This window comes from Monodon monoceros, unplaced genomic scaffold, assembly GCF_005190385.1.
Source record: "Monodon monoceros isolate NGI ecotype Baffin Bay Population unplaced genomic scaffold, NGI_Narwhal_1 Super_Scaffold_20, whole genome shotgun sequence".
Classification (NCBI taxonomy): domain Eukaryota; kingdom Metazoa; phylum Chordata; class Mammalia; order Artiodactyla; family Monodontidae; genus Monodon; species Monodon monoceros.
The window spans coordinates 72,866,926-72,886,789 of record NW_021703777.1 but is presented as its reverse complement, the minus strand read 5'-3'; the positions used below and the strand labels follow the sequence as shown (position 1 = coordinate 72,886,789).

Sequence of the window (19,864 nt, the reverse complement as noted above, 5' to 3'; positions counted from 1 at the left end):
TATATATATATATATATATATATATATATATATATATATATATATATGTTTTGTTTTGTTTTGTTTTGTTTTTTCAGTACGCGGGCCTCTCACTGTTGTGGCCTCTCCCGTTGCGGAGCAGAGGCTCCGGACGCGCAGGCTCAGCGGCCATGGCTCACGGGCCTAGTCGCTCACGCGGCATATGGGATCTTCCCGGACCGGGGCATGAACCCGCGTCCCCTGCATCTGCAGGCGGACTCTCAACCACTGCGCCACCAGGGAAGCCCCATTTTATATTTTTTAATGTAAAGGTTATAACATATGAGTCCCAGTATTTAGAAAACAGGGGAATGGATAAAAACAATCTATGGGCAATTCTATCCCCCTAAGACAATTCCTGTTAGTGGTTTGGGTTTGTTTCTTCACAGTCTTTGAAAACATTGTTGTAATCATAGTGCATGTACAATCCCAAGTCCTGTTTTTCCTTTTTCATTTTCTTACCCACATAATCTTACATCATGTGGCCACATGATCTTCCTACATATTATTTTTAAATAACTGTATAATATCACAGTAAAATAATCTACCTAACCATTTCTTTTTATTTTCAGCTTTATTGAGACATATATGACAAATAATATTGTGTATACTTAACCATTTCTTTATGACATTCTACACTGTTAGCCATTTAGGTTGGGTATCGGCTAATTTTTTTTTTTTTGCTAAATTTTTTCAATTTCAATTAAAAAAATTTTTTTTTGGCTGTGTTGGGTCTTCATTGCTGTGCACAGGCTTTCTCTAGTTGCAGCGAGCAGGGGCTACTCTTCGTTGCAGTGCGTGGGCTTCTCATTGCGGTGGCTTCTCTTGTTGAGGAGCATGGGCTCTAGGCGTGCAGGCTTCAGTAGTTGTGGCACGTGGACTCAGTAGTTGTGGCTCATGGGCTCTAGAGCACAGGCTTAGTAGTTGTGGTGCACAGGCTTAGTTGCTCCGTGGCATGTGGGATCTTCCCAGACCAGGGCTCGAACCCGTGTCCCCTGCATTGGCAGGCGGATTCTTAACCACTGTGCCACCAGGGAAGCCCCAATTTCAAATTTTTTTGTTTCAATTTTTTTCAATTTCAAATTTTTGTTATATGTTACTACATCGTTAGAAGACATTCAGTTGCAAGTATTAGAATAACGAACTGTGGCTTAGATAATACCTGCATTTTATTATCTCACATAATAAAAATTAAGAGGTGGAGAGTGGGTCAACAGTGTTCTGGCTCTGTGCCTCTGCAGGCTTCTGGGCTTTCCCGTGTGTCCTGAGATGACCACTTTAGTCGTCAGAACGTCACATTCTCATATGACAACAGTCAAAGCATGAAAGGAAGGCAGGTGTTTTTTGACGTCTCTCACTGATCTACCCGGTGAAGAATACCTTTCCCAGGAACACCCAAGAAGACTTTCCTGAATATTTCATTGAGTGGAACTGGGTCACATGGCTACCCATAGCTGCAAGGGAAGCTGGAGAGCCGGGAACCAGAAGAGTCTCTTTCACTACCTTAGACTGGACATCATGATTCATTCCCTGATTTGGTACACTTTGCCCATCACCAGAGAGAGATTCTTTTTAGCAAGGAAGAAGAAATGACTTTGGGGAAGGTAGACATTCAAGTTAACAGTTAAACATTGGGACTTACTGCAGACACAAAGAAAACCACAGAAATGGTTTTTCAGGTTAAGTTCTCAAAAACCTGCCCTATATTGCTACATGGGCTAGAAGAGAGAACCAGATCTTCAGAATATGGCACTGTGATTTCACATTACTTTTTTAAAAATTGAAACCACACATACCTTTTTTTTAAAATAAAAAGTTCCCAGCAAACCAAAAAACTGAAGCGAAACCACATGCATTAGAGAATCACTGACGAGAATAAACTGTATGTTTAGAGCACTTTATTAAAAATAGCTGGTAATGTTTGTTTGACTGATTATAGAGTTAATCCTTACTGATAGCTAAACATTTGCAGAATACAAAAAATCAGAGAAAAATAAATGAAAAATCATCTCCAATTTCACCATTCAGAGATAATCACCATTACTGTTTGATATAATTACTTTTAGTCTTTCAGACATGAGTAATTTTTTTCATATAAAATTAGGATTTTATTGTACAGATCCTTTATTTTTGTATCTTATTCTTTATACTAATAAATCTATGACCATTTAAAAATAACGGATTTTCTGCATTTTTTGCATGTCTCTCTTCAGTGTGTATCTCTTATCATGTTTTAATGAATCAGTTGGGAAAAGTAATTTGTTTTCTGCAGGGAAAATGCTATAGAGGTAAATTGATCTAGAGAGTTCTCTCACTAACTGGCTATGTGGCCTTATATAAGTTGCTTAACCTTTTTAAGTTTCAGTTTTCTCATTTATAAAATGAGGTTGCTGAGAATAATAATAATACTTGTTTTGCTATTTTACAGTGATCTTGTGAGGACCAAATACACGAATATACATAAAAGTACTTTGTAAGTTGTAAATTGAATCTGAAACATAAAAATTCAAAGTTAGAAGAAAACTTAGTATTTTAATATTTTTCTTCCAAAGCATTAAAAAAAACTCATTATTTTATATTTAGAAGATTAAAAGGCAGGAATTATAGAGAGCAAAACAATCTTACTTTATGTTTTGAATAATAAATATACCATAGAGATAGCTTTGTTCAAAATTATAAAAAAAAAACATTTTGTTTCTGATAAATATTTAAGAACTTAAATTTCTTTTTTGGAAAAAATGTTTTAATAGAAATTTTGCCTTTTAAAAGGTTTATATGGTTTAAAAAAAGTAAAGGGTAACCAATATTTTATCATTGGACATTGAAATTGTTTTCATTTGTCTCTACATTAAATAAAACTGCACTGAACAGCCTTGGAAATAAATCTATGTATGGGTGTCTTATTAGTTTGTGAAGATACATTACTTGAAGGAGATTGGCTGACCAAAGAATTCACCACAATTAAGGGATGTTTTTGTGAGACAATTTATAATTTATATTTATACTCATATATGTGTATCTATGTACTACTATACACTACTCATGTGAATTTAAATGGTATGAAGGTATATAGGTTTATGTATATGTGTATGTATTTATAGACACATATACACATAGCTATTTTTATACATATACATATTAATATGTATATTGTATCTATAAACATGATGGAATTTAAATTCACATGAGTAGTGTATAACAATCCTCATTTCTTCATACTATCCCCATCCTGATTATTAACTTTTTACTTACCTTTAATAACTGATGATATTATAAAAAAAAGTAAAGGTAATAGACATTTGTTTATGACTAAACTTGAAGTTTTATGTATCATTTTAAATGTCATTTAAACAGAAAGATTAAATGTCATTTAAACAGAAAGATTAAAAGAAAATTAAGGAAAATTTACAAAAATACTGCCTTTTCTCCTAAATGATTAAAAAATGCACAACTATAATAATTTAGGTAATAGTAATTATAAGAAAACAGCAGATTTAATTTGAAACCAAATCTTGCAATCGTTGACTGCCCTTGGCACAAACATGTTTACCTCTAATAAGCACCAAGCATTTCCCACTACCTCTTTCTTTTTGAGCTCAGACACTGAATAAATTTCCCAGAAACCTCACTTTTATTTCTGAGTACTCCTTTCTTTATCTTTCCCAGAAGATAAAGCTACTAGATAGCCTAGGATCTTTCCCAGCTATGATTTCCATTTTAAGGGAAATTTAAGATTGGACTTCTAAGAGGTTTAATGCAAAAGCCGCTGGAATCTCTTGTTTTTGAAGTCTGTGTGGAAGTGGAATTTGCATCTGGTTGGAATCATCTAAATGTGACCCAGTATAGGCTGAGCGATGAGGAAGATGACTTTGCAAGGTTCAGCTATGGTTCAGTGATTCTATTCTGAGAATCAACTGCTATAAAATCACTGGTTATTACGCAAAACATATTGAGACTGAAGCAGTAACAAGGGTTTATGGAGGAAACAGGTAGACTTACTCAATGCAGTTTTAAAAAAACCTATAATTTTCTATCTGGCTTACATAAGTGTTAATATAAAAAATTTGGGAAATACAGAAAAGGAAAATGTAAAAATTACTGGTGTCCTGTCACCTAGAGATTACCTCTATTAACATTTGCATATGTGTACATAATAACAAGTTGAATTCAAATTCAAGTTTTGTCTTGCTTTTTTTTACTTAATGGTATATTGTGTGCACATTTCCACGTCATTAAGTATTTTTTGATTTATAGTGAGTTGAAATTGCCTGCCTCTTAGGAATGAGTCACCATCAGCAAAGATGAAATCAGTGCCTTCTAGAAGGAAGTAGTTGCCTCTACTGCCTACACCTGCCTCTCTTTCATTGCACCCATAACTATTTTTCTAATAAGAAATGCCAACTGGTGTCAAGTCTCAGCTGGATGACGTGATGTTTAGTTTCGTTTTGATCTGTGGGCTGAAGTGCAATTTATAAATACCCTAAGTACAAAATTTCGCACAAATGTTTCAAGCTAGTTCTCTCCATGAAGGTTGCATCAGTAATAAAGTGAATGGAATTCATGATTTTACTTAGCAGACTCAAAATTTATCATTTAAGCAAGTGGGTATTTCCAACATAGGAAGTTAACTGGTAAGGAAGAAGGGCTATGCTCCTCTGAGTCTGGCTTCCCAAAGCTCAGGCCACATTATTCCAGGTTTGCCAACAGGTGAAATATAAATTTTCTATTGAAGTAAACACCGGCTTAAGAAGTATGCTACTTTCTGGTAAGCTTAAAGAGATACTGAACTGATTTTCTTAACCATTTTTAATATCGTAAGCAGAACCTTAAAAAACAAAGGAACAAAAAACAACTACATTCATCCAAGGACAAAAATGTACACACATTCCTGGCATTTGTGCAAAAAATTTAAAAAACTGCTATATGAAAGTAAAACACCACTGGTCATCTTATTTTCGACTCAGAACATACCCTGACTTCCTTGTGTTGGTTATATATTCCTATAAGATGTATTTTATTCATTTAAGAGAGCTACCTGTTCAGATTACGAACTAACAAGTAATAAAAATTCTAGTTTCATGTGATTTTCAGAAGATAGTGCCTCGTCTCTTCCATAAATCAGTATATATCTGTAATAGCTTCCAGAACTTTATTCAGGAGAGCATATGAAAGCCATTTTTACACATGTCCTTCACATTGTCAGCACAGCTATTCAGTAGTGGGTGAAATTCCTTTTCTTTTCTTTTTTTTGTTGTTGTTGTTTGTTTTTTAATTTATTTTTGGCTGTGTTGGGTCATCGTTGCTGTGCACAGGCTTTCTCTAGTTGCGGTGAGCAGGGGCTACTCTTTGTTGCAGTGCACGGGCTTCTCATTGCAGTGGCTTCTCTTGTTGTGGAGCACAGGCTCTAGGTGCACGGGCTTCAGTAGTTGTGGCACATGGGCTCAGTAGTTGTGGCTCGCGGGCTCTAGAGTGCAGGCTCAGTAGTTGTGGTGCACGGGCTTAGTTGCTCCGTGGCATGTGGGATCTTCCCGGACCAGGACTCGAACCCATGTCCCCTGCATTGGCAGGCAGATTCTTAACCACTGTCCCACCAGGGAAGTCCTGAAATTCCTCTTGCTTATTGGTATAGTGGCAATAGCTAACAAAAAGTGCATCTAAAAACAAAATGTCTGAATTCCCTGGTGGTCCAGTGGTTAGGATTCCACACTTCCACTGCAGGGAGCACAGGTTCAATCCCTGGTCAGGGAACTAAGATCCCGCATGCCACGCAGTGTGGCAAAAACTAAAACAAAAACAAACAAACAAAAAAAACATAAAAAACAAAACCCAAAAATGTCTAAAATTCATGCCTATACACTGAGTCATCTTAGGAAAAAAAGACAAAAAAGGGGCAAAGAACTATTCTTAAAAAGTGCAAAGAAAAAAACAAGGTATTTTTTGGATGAAAATACTGACAGCTTTTGAAGTTTAAAATCAATCTTTGGGGCTACCCTGGTGGCGCAGTGGGTAAGAATCTGCCTGCCAATGCAGGGGACACAGGTTTGATCCCTGGTCCAGGAAGATCCCACATGCCGCAGAGCAGCTAAGCCCGTGTGCCACAACTACTGAGCCTGTGCTCTAGAGCCCGTGAGCCACAACTACTGAAGCCCGCGCACCTAGAGCCCATGCTCTGCAACGAGAGAAGCCACCATAATGAGAAGCCCGCGCACTGCAACAAAGAGTAGCCCCTGCTTGCCGCAACTAGAGGAAGCCCACACACAGCAATGAAGACCCAATGCAGCCAAAAAATAAAACAAAAAACAAAACAAAAATAAACCTGTTGAGACAATCAACATATGACTTAGAATCCTATGCATGATCTGTAAGCTTGTATGACTTTATTCAACCAGATTTTGGCACTGGCAAAGCTTCTCAAGTCCTGAAACATAACAGTTGTTATTTAAAGTGGGGGTAGGAATGGAGGGAAAAAACTCCAGAAGGCAAAAGTCCAAAACAGGAGTAGCTATTAATAGACACCATGTATTGAGTGTCTACTATATTCCAAGGACTATGCAGCCGTTTTACAAAACCCTTCCCAGGTAGATGTCATTATACCTATTTCCCGGATGGGAAGATCAAGGCCTCATCCTTGCTAGTAAGTGGAGCTGGGGTTTGAATCTTGCTTTGTCCAAATCCAAATTTATAATTCTCCAAAATTTCAGATTGCCTTTGGGTACAAGCTTCAACCCGTTCCCTCCAGAACTGTGCTGGAGATCTGTTATTTTGTAAAGATGGCAAGTTAGCACTCACTGGGCCCTGCCTTTTAACTGAACCACCTGCAACTCCCACTCTGAGCAGGTGTGCTGAGCTGCAGTTACCCTGTGATGTTTGTGCCCAAAGCGGAGATCCTTATCAAGGCAACGAGTAAAATGTGAATGCGAGAAGAAGCAGTGATGGTTTTCTTCTTTTTTAAACAAATCAAAATTTCTACATCAGAGAGGATCTTGTACGCAGTGTAGGAGTCCCCTGGAAGTTCATGCACTTGACCCAAAGATGCTACTCTTATTCACATTACATTTCAAACTCCTCACCTGGATTTGCTCTCAGAGCCTGAGGCACAGTCTTTCAAGTTTCTTCAGTGATAGCCAGTCTTTGTCCTTTTGGGGTGGATTTGATTTTGGGAGACAGCCCTTTGGAGCTACCTCCAGTGAATAAGGTAGGTGACCAAGCCAGATTATATTTTGAGTCAAAAACAAGTTGTGAATAGAATGCAGCACTACTGGTTTTCTTTTGTAGTGTATTAAGCTGTCTCGGAAGGTTCTAAAAAGGTTCTGAAAGTGCTTTGCCTGATGTCTGCAGGGTTGGAAAAGTACATTAACTAACCAGGGACTGCTTTGAAGGGTAATGGGCGTTTGACAACATTAGCTCTGCTCTGACACTTAAAAAAGTTACACCACAGCTTGAATGATTTTGTTGGGTGCTATCATCTTTTGCAACGAGACCCTGCATTATTATGAAGTATGGCTCTGCAATAAAAAGAACAAGGATATAAATGTTTGCTCGATAAACACAGTTATACAGGGCAAACAAACCAGGATTAAAAAGGCAGATGAGAATCCTGAGAACCTGGCATTCACTGATAAAAAAAGCAATACATTATGTTACATTAAAACAGTTAAAGAGAAAATAGATGATGAGAATCACAGCCAGGGAAATGATGTTTTTATAGCTATGGCTATAAGAGGGAAGCTTGAAGATGTTTGAAATGATACTCTGAACTGGTTAGGGAGGCTGTTGTTTCTAATGAGTTAAAATGCATAAGGAGGAAATCATTCATGTGATTTCTAGCCTGTGGCGTTTCTAGGATATTTTAATATTTAGAATTTTAAAGTGTTTTATATGAGTGTATTTTTACACTGAAAGTGATACTTCAGAGTTAAGCTCTTTCTCTTATGAAGAGCTAATATTTTACACTCCCCATCATAAAATCTCTCAATCAGAAGGAATGCGTGTTTCGGTTTAATACAGTTATCACTTAGTGGGGAGCTGAGTAAAAATAATTACCGTCTGACTAATGCCCTAGGTTTGAAACTCAAAACATTCAGACAGAGTTTTAGTACATGTTTCCCATCTTCAGAACCCACTGAAATATTTTATTTTATTAGGTGGCATATTGTGAATGAGGGTCTGTGCAAACGTTAAAAGCTACTTACGAAATCGAAATCATTTCACCTAATACTCTAACAGTAAGGAGAAGGGGGAGGCATCTTACTAACCCAGGGTAAAAAAATTTAGTAAATGATTGATATCACAGGTTTTCCAAGGTTTACTATCCATTACAATTACCCTTGTCATTAAGAGTTCTCTGTGGTATAGATGGCAGAGACCTTTGCAACGGGCAAGAATGCCACTTACGTGTGAGTTCAGAGTACAGAGACAGTCGTCATATTATTTCAAAACCCTCGCTAGAAGAGGTCCTCGTTCTTAGGAGACTGTTAAAGAGGAAATAAGCTGTTGGTCTGCTGTATCAGAGGACATCTCAAATGAAGGTGTTTTTGAGAAAGCAAGTCTTGACCTTTAGCGGGTTGTGTTTGCTGGAGAACCTCCGAGAAGGGGTGCTCAGGAGAGAGAAAATGGACCTGTGGCTAAGGCTAGGCTGCCTCTCTGTTCCCAAAGCAGCCCATCTCTCCCCCTTGGGAACCAGCAGAGTGAACAGCCACAACTGATGGACGGGGTGAATCTTTGTTCTTTGGGGGCCATGTGGTTTCATGCAAATTGTTTAGCCAGCTGAGGTGTCCTTGGCTGTAAAATATATAGTTAAGAATGATTACCACATAAGGCTGTTGTGAGGGTCAGATGAGATAATCAATCTATGGATCAGCAAGTGGTTCTTTCGTAGCTGACTAGTTAGTGCCTGAGATGCACCAGTGAGCAAGGCCAGGCCCTGGGCCTCAAGGGCGTCTGAGCAGGACATGACAGGGCTGTTTGGTGAGTGCTTGGCAGGGTTAAGAGGAGGTGCTGTGGGAGCTCATGGGAGGGCACTAGCCCGGCTCACAGTGGGTTGTGAGATTGTTACGGAAGACTTCCTGAATATGGCTTATAACAAGGGGCCGGATTCTACAGGGACCTCCAAACCCATCGTTTCCTTCCTTCCCACCACTGAATCCCCAGGATTTCCCCTCACTTCTGTCCCAAGGCTGGACTATATAGCATCAGAACTGAAACACCCAGAGGTTTGCATATGTGTGTGTGTGTGTGTGTGTGTGTGTGTGTGTGTGTGTGTGTGTGTGAGCGTGTAGTGTGTACATGTATTTTAGGTTATTTTCTACATCTCCATCCCCACTACCCCTGTCTGTTAAAAGAATGAGAGAGACAGAGAGAGAGATTTCCAGAACAGGGAGGAATCTAAATAGCTGTCTCCCAACCTTCTCCAACCCTCATCCAGAAAATCCCCTCTTAGATTAAATATATGTGAAGACTAGAGGTGTGTAAAGGCAACAGGAAAAACCATTTCTCAACGTCAGAGGCAGGAGGCAACACAAAGCCTGACTCCACCTACATCTAAAACTACAGTTACATACACAGAGAGAGCGAGTCCATCACAAGAGGCAAGGGTGTTAGCCGGGAGCCAAGAGGGAAAGGGGCATCTTGCAGCCAGACAGCCATGCCCTTCCCAGCACCTTGCAGGGCGTGGTGGGAGTGCTTGGGCCTGCGGACACACCCCGTCTACGCTGCCCTGGAGTATGTGTGCCGTTTGTGGAGAAAATGCACAAGGCCCGAGGCCCTGAACTTACAAACCATGCTTGTAGTGCTTTTTCTTTGTTTCCCAAAGGGCAGAGTCTCACCTTCTCCTGGAGGTGGATGGGGGCTGCCCCCGTGGGCAGCTGTCTGTCCTTGCCCGGTGCCTCTGCTTTCTCAAGGGGCACTGGGGCACTGACAAAACCACTGGATCTCTTGCTGGAGCTACATCCATTTTCACCTCTTTGCTGCCTCAAAGCTTTTGGAAGCTTGGATGAGAAAACGATTTTATCCTGAACTTTCAGAAGCATTTCTGAAGTCTATTTTCATCTCTCCATTAAACTGGCATATCAAAGCAGGATATGGGGCAGCACACACTGTACTAATCCCTCCACACACCCTCCCCTATGTGCACCCTGGGATTGCTTTCAGTCAACTCTTTCATGAGATGAAATCAACCTACATTGAGGAAAAATGTAAGGAACCATCTCACAAGACGTGCCGCTGGCAGCGTTTAGTCTCAGGATGGTGTTTCACTTCGGTTGTGATGTCCTCCTATTAGATTCCAGGTGCCAAGTTTCTCTTTAGTCTCAGCACCGGGGAGCCAGGAAGCCCTCACCATCCTGAGCAGTGTGCTCACGGTTATTCAGTGGGTGCTCAGTTTTCTATGTGGTAGTGTTTGCTGCCTCACACCAGTCGCTTAAACGCTTAGAACATGGCATTTTCATTTTCTCTATCAACCTCACCCCTGGTTTTAGCTTAATTTTTGTCTTCATTTCTTTTGGTCTCATCTTTCCATTTCTTGTTTTTAATTTGCTTTATTTTGCTAAGGTGTATGTGTTTTTATAAGCTGCCCTAAATCTTTCTTGACCACCCAACCTAGAGGTAAATAAATAAAGTATCCACGAACCATATGTTCTGCTTACCTAATAACATTATGATGGTGATCTGACTTTCCCGGGAGAATTTTCTAAAAGGAGATATGTGCATATCAGAGGGCCCAAGGTTCTCACCTGCCAGACTGAGTTCTTCCTGCACATTAACAAATTGATACCTGAGCTCGTGTAAGAGTCTCTTATGGCCTTAGTAGTTGGGTGGCCATCTCTGAGAATACTCATTTTCCACCACTTATTCCAGCCATCATTACACACCAGACACATCAATCCTCTTTCACTTCCTTGAACACACCAAGCTCTTTCCCACCTCAGGGCCTTTGCGCATACTATTGCCTCTGCTTGGAATGTCTTTCCTTCTACTCCCCTTAGGTTCCTCTTTTTCATCATTAGAGCGGTGGTGTCACATTAGAATGATGGTGGGGGGGAGTTAATATTGATGCCCAGGTCCCAACCCAGACAAATTAAACTGGAATCTCTGGGGGTGGGGCCTAGGTACTGTTTTTTTGGGTTTTTTTGCACTGTACTGCATGCGGGATTTTAGTTCCCCATGTGGGATTGTATTCCCGGACCAGGGATGAAACCCGTGCCCTCTGCAGTGGGAGTGCAGGGTCCTAACAACTGGACCGCCAGGGAATTCCCTAGGTACTGGTATTTTTAAAAAGCTTCTCAACCAGGGCTTAGAGTCACAGCTTCAGGTCTCACCTTAAATGTCAGCTGCACGAAGAGACCCTCTTTGACCACCCCTGGGATGTAGATATTGTCTTGCTCTCTAGTTTAGCTTCTTCTCTGATTCCTTTGCAATAGTTATTACAAATTGTAGTTATTGCATTTGTATGAATGTTTTTTTTTTTTGTCTCCTCCAACCGGAACATAGGTCCTGTGAGCACAGGGAATATATGTCTCAGCCTTTGTGTTTCTCTTCAGTTCACAGTATCAGGCACATAACAGGATACTGAGGCTGCAACGGTGAGGGAGTGAGGGTGGCCCTCAGATGATGCATGCAGGTCTGAGCAGCCTCCTGGAAACCAGCCAAGGGTCCCTGGAATATTATGAGAGAATCCATATCAACATTCAATGGCTATCTTAACTGGCCAGAAGGTTGTACACGCACTTTCCTTTCACCTGACCCTGGTGTCCCAGGATTTTTTGAGTGAGATTTTTTTTTTTTTTTTTTGTCCCTGCACAGCATGCGGGATCTTAGTTCCCTGACCAGGGATGGAACCCGTGCCCCCCGCAGTGGAAGTGTGGAGTCCTAACCGCTGGACTACCAGGGAAGTCCCTTGAGTGAGATTTGTTAATAGATCCTGGCTCACAGCATCTCCTTTATGTCCATGTCTTTCCCCTTCACTTGATTTTGACTCTCATGAGTGAGAGATTCCATCTTGTTCATCTTTAAGTGCCCTCCTCCACACCAGCACTGGACCTTGCACACAATAGGGGCTCTATAAATGCTTGTTGACTTGAATGGAGTTGATCTTATCCTTATGGCATGTAGGTATTTTGACTGAGATTTCACCCTGGGAGGTAGCATTTACGATTACTTAGGGATTTGAGGCAAGGGGGATTGTGACCACATCATGAAAGTTAAATGTATCGGTGTAGGCAACTCAGCCATAATCTAAATATGTGCAAATGGTCTCTACACCTGGATTGCACTGACGGACAGAAGAAGTAAATTTGTCTTTGGAGGCAAATAATGAAACTCTGAGGAGTCTGAAAACAACTCATAGTCATGTATCTCGCAACACAGGTGCTGGTCCATCGAAGGGTAAATGCGTGGCGGAGCTGCTTGAGCGTTAGCGCTGAGTCTGTCTTTTCGAAATTGTTATTTCATAGTTATTAATAAAACAAAGTGAACCGCCCACTTACCATTTTCCCTCCATAGTCAGTATGTTCACCAAGCTGACATGAAGATCTAAGGTGCTTTTTCCTAAGCTTAAATTAACCAAGACCAATCTGTGGAGTGGCCTTTTTTTTTTCCTTGGTTTATTTCACTTCCTAAGGAATCATCTTGGTTTTTCACTCTTCCTTTCCGCAGTTTTTCATAGGTGATTTGCTGGAGAAATGGGGGAAAAGAGAGAGGGAAATGGTCCCTAGAGAGCTGATAAATTCAACACAAATTCAGCCATGCAGCAAAGGCCTTATTCTGTCTCTTATCTGGGGAAGTTTTCATATTGTCATGGAGGGAAATGCACGTGCACATACACATCAAATGAAACCCTCTCTTCAGAGAAGCCAGCTACAGGAAATTGACTTATGCACAGGAACTTGCTAATCTCTTTTGTCACATTTGGATTGTTGCTGCTGCCTCAGTCACCACGCACACTAAACCCAACCATCTTGGGTTGGATTCTACACCAGCCCAACTCTCAAAATTTTAGCTCTTCCAACGTGAAACAGTTATATTCTTGGGGAGGAAGAAAAGATTGATCCTAGAAGGAAATCATAGCAGTGAAAGGGCTTGGGCGGCTTTTGTTTTTACCTACCTGCGCCGAACAAATTTGACTTGTGGAGTCAGTCATTTTGGTGTCAAGAAATTTCTTCGTCATTCTACAACAGGTAAGAGTTTTGCTTCTTTAAAAATATTTCTTCGGTGTTAAAAGAAATCTCTCTGACTTTATTTAGCTTTTACAATAGGCTCAACATAGTGATTTCCCTGTTCTACCTGTTGTGAAGTATGGAACCACATTACGTGGGCAAGGGGAATTGCTCTGATATCCAACTACCCCCCACCCCTGCCCAAGTCTAACAAGGTACATATAGTTTTTGAAACATTAAAAGTTATCATAGTTGGCTTTTTGGTTTTCCAGATATTCTCCTAGAGAATTCATATGCTTTTGATTGGCAATGACTGAGCTCAAATATTTGGGTAGTTTAAATATCACCCAGTGTTTGATGAAGTAAATCCAAAGATCCTCTAAGTTGTGCAAATATGAGTTTTAAAATTTTCTAATTCAAAAAAGAAACAGAGCAAAAATCCAAATGATGTAGATTCATATCTGGAATTCCTAGCTTGTGGGTTTCACCTATTCCCAATGCTAAAGTCCTCTTTTTCTAAAAGTGATATTTGATATATAAGTACATATTTTTAAATTAAATTAAATTAAATTTAGTTTTTGAGGTGGTTTGATTTGGAGACATGCTGTGAGGTACCAGTTGGTAGCCTGAGTTGTAACTAAATAAAGTTTGGGAAATCACTGGTTTTGGGTTCTTTATTAAATTAAAGCTGGCATTGAAATATTCAAGTAAACAACAAGTAGTTGATAATCACTTATTGATTCTAAGCTGGTGCCATGAAGCATATAAGAGAAATGTAAAGAATTCTCTATTTTGAAGGATCCAGTAGACGTGGTCAGAACTAAAATTCAGGAAGCAGTGCAAGATGAGAATTAAGGGATGGATGGCATGGCCACAGGCTGTAAGAGTTATAGGAGTCCTGAGAACGAGATTTGTGGGTAAGCTGGAGTAGTCTGAAAGACATGGGCCATGGAAACATAAGAGATTTTAGTAGATGGAGAAGGAGAAGGTTGATTCACACTGGATGGACTGTGTGGGCAAAGGTACAAAAGTGAGACTGACTAGAAGATGACCAGCCCAGCTGAGGAAATTGACCTGAGAAAAGATGAAAGTTTGTTTTACACATTGGCAGGAAATAAGCTTGGAAAATTAAGGTGTAGACAGGTTATGGGGGACCTTGAGAGGCTGCTGAAGAGAAAAGACTACACCATTCCGTGGTTGTCTAGTCTTCTTATGCCTTTGGGCGCCTCCTTCTCAGCTCTCGCAGCTCCAACAGAATTCCACAAACCTTGTGTGGTTTAAGGTACCTGTAAGACCTCCATTTCTGGTTACTACTTGTTAAGGAGGCCCTTCAATCATCTGGTAATTCAAGTGGCCTTCCTCTTGGGAGGACAAGTTGGTTGACCAGTTACAAGCAAGTCTCCATTCTTCAAAGGTCAGATCCCAAATCCCATGGACTATATGCTACTCCCTTTGCATGTCTGAATGAGATGTTGTGGATATGCTGCTGCCCTTTTCCTAATGATTCCGAGCACTTTTTTCCCCTGCACTCTGAAATATCTGCGTCCACGTAACAGCAAAAGCACAGTACGGTGAATACAAACCCAGACTTTGAATCCTGGTGCTGTTGCTTCTGATTCATGAGAACCTCGGACATGTTATTCAACTTCTTCAATCCTCATATTAAAAAAAATTCTGTAAAGTAGCTCTAACAATAAATGAAAATATCTACTTCAGAGGGTTGTTGTAGGGATAAAAGAGTTAAAAATATGTAAAGCATTTAGCCTAGTGTCTGGAATAAAATAAACTCTCAGTAAATGTAGCTATTATGATTCTTATCAAGGCTGGGGACACTAGAATGAGGATGGCATGGTCCCTGGCTCGAGAACAAGATCTCTCTAAGGTAACTTTTTAAATGCCAGTATTCCTTTAAAAGGAAAGTGGGGGTGATAAGTAGAGCCTGGGAATTAATATTTTTTGAGCACCAAGAATAGACTAAGTACAGGGTTAGGTGTTTTATAGCGATAATGAATATGATAAAAGGGAAACAAGGTTAGGAACTGATTTTTTTAAGCCTTTCCATAGCAAATTCTCAGACTTAAAGGACAACTCTCTGAGTGACTGCTGTGTTATTTGTGGGCATCTGTGGCTGATGCTCTCTGAATGCACGGGGTGGTATTATAGAGTACTTGGAATTAGAGGCGAGTGGGTGACTCTTCTTCCTTGGCCAGTTTAAATTAAATTATTTATTTTATGATATCTTTTAATTTTAGTGCTAACAAGGCACAGCTAAAAATCCACTTCTATCTAGGAATTGGGACCATTTTGACAATGAGTGCCCAGAGTGTTTGTTTGAGTTCTCGATGCTTGGGTCTGGATGAAAGCCAAGATTAAAAAGCATCCTGCTTTCCTGTACCGCTCTCCAGATCAGAGATTCTCTTGAGTTAGTAAGTGCCCTTTAAAAATGCAAATATGGCCGGTGTGTTCGTTATGCAGGGGATTCTCAATTATACATGCAGATTACTTTGGTCAAATCATAATACTGTTTTTCTTTCTAGATCCCCACTAATATCCTAAGGGAGGAAATTTTGGGGGCTTTGTGTATGGAAACGGGCGGACACAAGTCAGGATGGGATGCCAAAGTGGATCGTGCTGGAAGGCAGCCTGGCAGTATTGAGTGCTGGGCTGGGCAGTGAAGGGGTGGGGCGTTCAGAGATGGAAAGGGTGAATAGAGGGCCATGGAAGGTGCCAGAATTAAGGCTTCTCCTCTGAGGCTCTTAAGTCATTTGACTCCAACAGCTGCTTGAATGCCCCGAGCAACTTCTTGATGCCTTACATAAGAAGTTGTCATACTGTTCCTGGATTTGGACCATTGTTAAGAGACAGTTTGATTTGTCTGGTTCTGGCCTGGAATCATAGTTCCTCAAGCTGGCTGGACATGAAAACCCTTTGGGAAGTTTTTCAAAAATAGCAATTCTCATGCCTCACACCCCAACCCCGGAGTGGGGTCCAGGAATCTGTGTGATAAAAATACAATTTTTTTTTTCCCCCAGGTGACTTGGAGACAGTTGTTCTGTGGGTGAACTTTTGGGAGCCATTGATCCAGAGCTCTCCTACCAGGGCCCCCAGCACTGAGATGGTAAGTTGAGTAAGTGTTGAAATGGGGTAAAATGATCTTCCCTCTATTGTGAATAATATCGTCACACAAAAGCATTTTCCTTTGTTTTGAATTTATTTCTTAGGAGAATTTCTGGGAGTGGGATGATTTGGTCAAGGATATGAGCATGTTTAGAGTCTTTGTCAACCATTTTTACATTTTAACATGCAAATGTAGGGCACCACTTAAAAAATTCTGAACTGTTATAGACATGTAGAGGCAATTCAGTCTCACTCAGGGAAAGCCCAAAGAAAGGAATTTGCTTTCACGTGAGAAAGTACCAAATTACTCTCCCATTTCTCTTTTCCAGTAAAACAGAATACTGATGAATTACTTTTGGAACAAAATTTCAAAGCATTACAGAAGGCTCAATTTCTTAGATCATAAGTTGAAGTCTTCTTATCACTAAACTTAGTTTCTTGTAAATCTGCAGTCAGCAGTGACCTCTTCCCCATTTCATAGAAAAGAAAACCAACAAAGAGAGCGGTTAAGTAACATGAATATGGTTTTCATGTCATTTCCCATGAGAACTATGTATAATCATCCATTCAGCCATTGTTTGAGAAAATAAATGATGGAGTAGTTTTTAATAGGTGACCCATGGAAAGACACTAGTAAGATGAATGCATGAAGAGAGCATTATCCATATTGGAGGAGGGTGGGCAGAATGAATTGACCCAGATAGACCTCCTGCTCCATCTTTTTGTTTTTTTGTTTTATTCACTATGCATTATCATAATCTGCTAGCCTAAAAGCATGGTTATTGCTTGTGGCACAGAGAGAATCAGGTGAATTTTCAATGGCTCCAACGGAAAAAAAAAAAAAAAAGACGTGCTTTTGCAAAATATCAAGTGAGGTACACACTGTGGTGTGCGGGAGACTGCACTTGCTTACAAGAGCTGATTGTGATATTTCCAGAAATTTTACAAGCCAGTTGTTAAACACAGTCACTATTAAAAATTAAATTCTGGGCTTCCCTGGTGGCGCAGTGGTTGAGAGTCCGCCTGCCGATGCAGGGGACACGGGTTCGTGCCCCGGTCCGGGAAGATCCCACATGCCGCGGAGCGGCTGGGTCCGTGAGCCATGGCCGCTGAGCCTGCGCATCCGGAGCCTGTGCTCCACAACGCGAGAGGCCACAACAGTGAGAGGCCCGTGTACCGCAAAAAAAAAAAAAAAAAAAATTAAATTCTGTAAATCACAGTTAAGTAAATTATATTAAAAATAAAGGTAATACTCAACACTCATTACTCCTGATTATTTACCACATTTTTACTGTCATCTGTGTTTTGAAGTTGTCTACTCCAATTTATCTGTGTGATAGGAATATTATACAATGATGTGTTATTAAGTATCTCTTTCCAACTTTGTATTCAGTGAAACTGGCCATGGCATGAGTATTTACACCACAAAAATTGGCAAACACTGTCAACCAGGCTCTCCACAATTTTTTTTTGAGGAAAGCCTGTTGAATAAACATTTACCAAAATAACACCAAGGAAATGTGTAAAATACAATCATGGCAACTTGGCAAAATGTGTCAAGAGCCATTAAAATGCTCATACCAGGGAGTTCCCTGGTGGCCTAGTGGTTAGGATCCAGAACTTTCACTGCAGAGGCCTGGGTTCGATCCCTGGTTGGGGAACCATCTTGCATGCTGTGCAGTGTGGCCACAATACAAAAAATTTTTTAAAAAAATGAAATGCTCATACACTTTGATCCATTAATTCTACCTCTGGGAATTTATTCTAAATAAATAATTCAAAGAAGGGAAAAAAATAACATGCATGAACATGTTCACTGTATTGTTATTATAACAGAAAAATCTGAAAATAACCTAAATATTAAGCAAAAGCGATCTGGCAGCACTAACTGTGTGGAATATTTTACAGTCATTAAAGGTCATAATTAACAGTAGTTATGAAAATATATTTGATACGGTGTTAAATTAGAAAATCAGGATTACAATTTTCACTTACATTCTGGTTTCGTTGTGAATGAGGTTTAAATGTGAGCATAAAAAAATAAAGCATTTGGTGTGTTAGAATGGTGAAATAGTAGAATTTTTTTTTACTTCATGTATTGTAGAAGTGGTGTGTGTGCATTAAAAGCTATGGAGAAAGCCTGTAAATAAGTGGTCTTAAGTAGTTTTAATATTTAAGGGGAAGGCTAGGGGAAGATTTGTGGACCAGATGGGGCTTGCTTTTGACCTGCAGATGTGTTCTGTGTACCCTGGGCAGGGCAGGGTACTGTAAAGGGAGTTAGGATCTAGGCAGTCTGGAGTGGTGAATGCTAAGTAGGTTTCGTTAGGGCAGCTCAGGAAGAAAGAAGTGACTGGCTGCCTACAGAGGATTTGCTAACGCAGTCGATGGAGATTGAGAAAGAGCCCAGAGAAAAGCTACCGTCGAAGGCCGGAGAGAGAGGAGAGAACATTTCTTAGGAAGAGACAGGGAGATGCTGATCTCAGAGGTGAACCAGATGGATGTGAAAATAGTTCCATTTAGATCCCAAAACAATAGGGCTCAAAGCAGAAAGAAAATGATTCTTCTAAATCATGTGTTCTCGAATCTCAGTGTGTTTACCTGTGTGTGTCGGGGGTGAACCTGTTACCTTGAGGCTTAGGATTGAAGGGCTCATGACGTAAAAGAGGTATGACAACAGAGAAAGCCCATAAGGGACAAGTTATTCTGTTAAATCTATAGAAACAAACTAAAAACTGGAGACTCTTCTTATGATACTCCTTAAAGGGGAATATAGTTAGTGCCATAAAATTCCCTTCTGTAGTTAAGTAACTTTTGTCAGGCATTTGGACCAGCTGAAAGTAACTGTGAACAGGGGAACTACAAGGGAAAGCACAGAGAAAAATGGTTAAAGGGAGAGTCTAGGACTCATGAATATTCTATTTCAAATCATTGGGAGGTGGTAATCAACAATAAACCTGAGTAGAATATGTGGTGCTATGTTCAGAAAACATTCGGGCCTTAGTGTATGATAATATCACATTAAAGAAGGAAAGAAAGCCTAATTTTTAATGAAATGCAGTACTTTATATACAGAACTGTAGCACTCAAAGTAGTAATAACAATTAGACATGTGCCATAACAACAATGTACGTATCACAAAATAAACATATTGAAAGTAAATGACATCGCAGTAGCAGAAGCCATGGTACTGAGATTATCGACTTCACCTGGCTTTAGAACTTTAGTGACAGTAATAAGCTCTCAAATCGCCTTTAATATCTTGGGTTCTTTCAACTTTACACTGAAAATTGTTTAACTTTAAAAAGGATTTCACATTCCCTGTCGTCAGGGGCAGTAGTCTCTTGGGACATGACATGATAAAACAAGGACAAATCAACAACCCTTAGCCTTGGAGTCAGGGTCTGTTGGATATGCAAGGGTCTGGCACCTGAAGTCTGGCACCTGAAGTCAGACCTCCTTCTGCCTTGCCTGCTGACTGTCCTTTTCCCTACTTTACAGGGTGTTTCATGGACTAATTGGCTTACACTTTAGAGCAGTATTTCCTAATCACTTTTTTGGTCATAAATTCCTTTGAGAAT

At 40.1% G+C, this 19,864-nt stretch overlaps 1 protein-coding gene across 3 annotated transcripts in view; it reads left to right on the top strand.

Annotated features, from left to right (window-relative positions):
• The first annotated feature begins 7,014 nt into the window (after positions 1-7,014).
• The window catches only part of RHOH (ras homolog family member H), a 43,447-nt gene continuing 30,597 nt past the window's right edge, over positions 7,015-19,864 (top strand). Inside the window, exons 1-2 of one of the 3 annotated variants that reach the window (XM_029235088.1) lie at positions 7,015-7,213; positions 16,202-16,287. The gene's annotated coding sequence lies outside the window, so the exon portion shown is untranslated. Of the gene's footprint in view, positions 7,214-12,938; positions 13,191-15,482; positions 15,596-16,201; positions 16,288-19,864 lie in introns of those variants that run through there. The other 2 variants (XM_029235086.1, XM_029235087.1) reach the window with 2 other exon arrangements.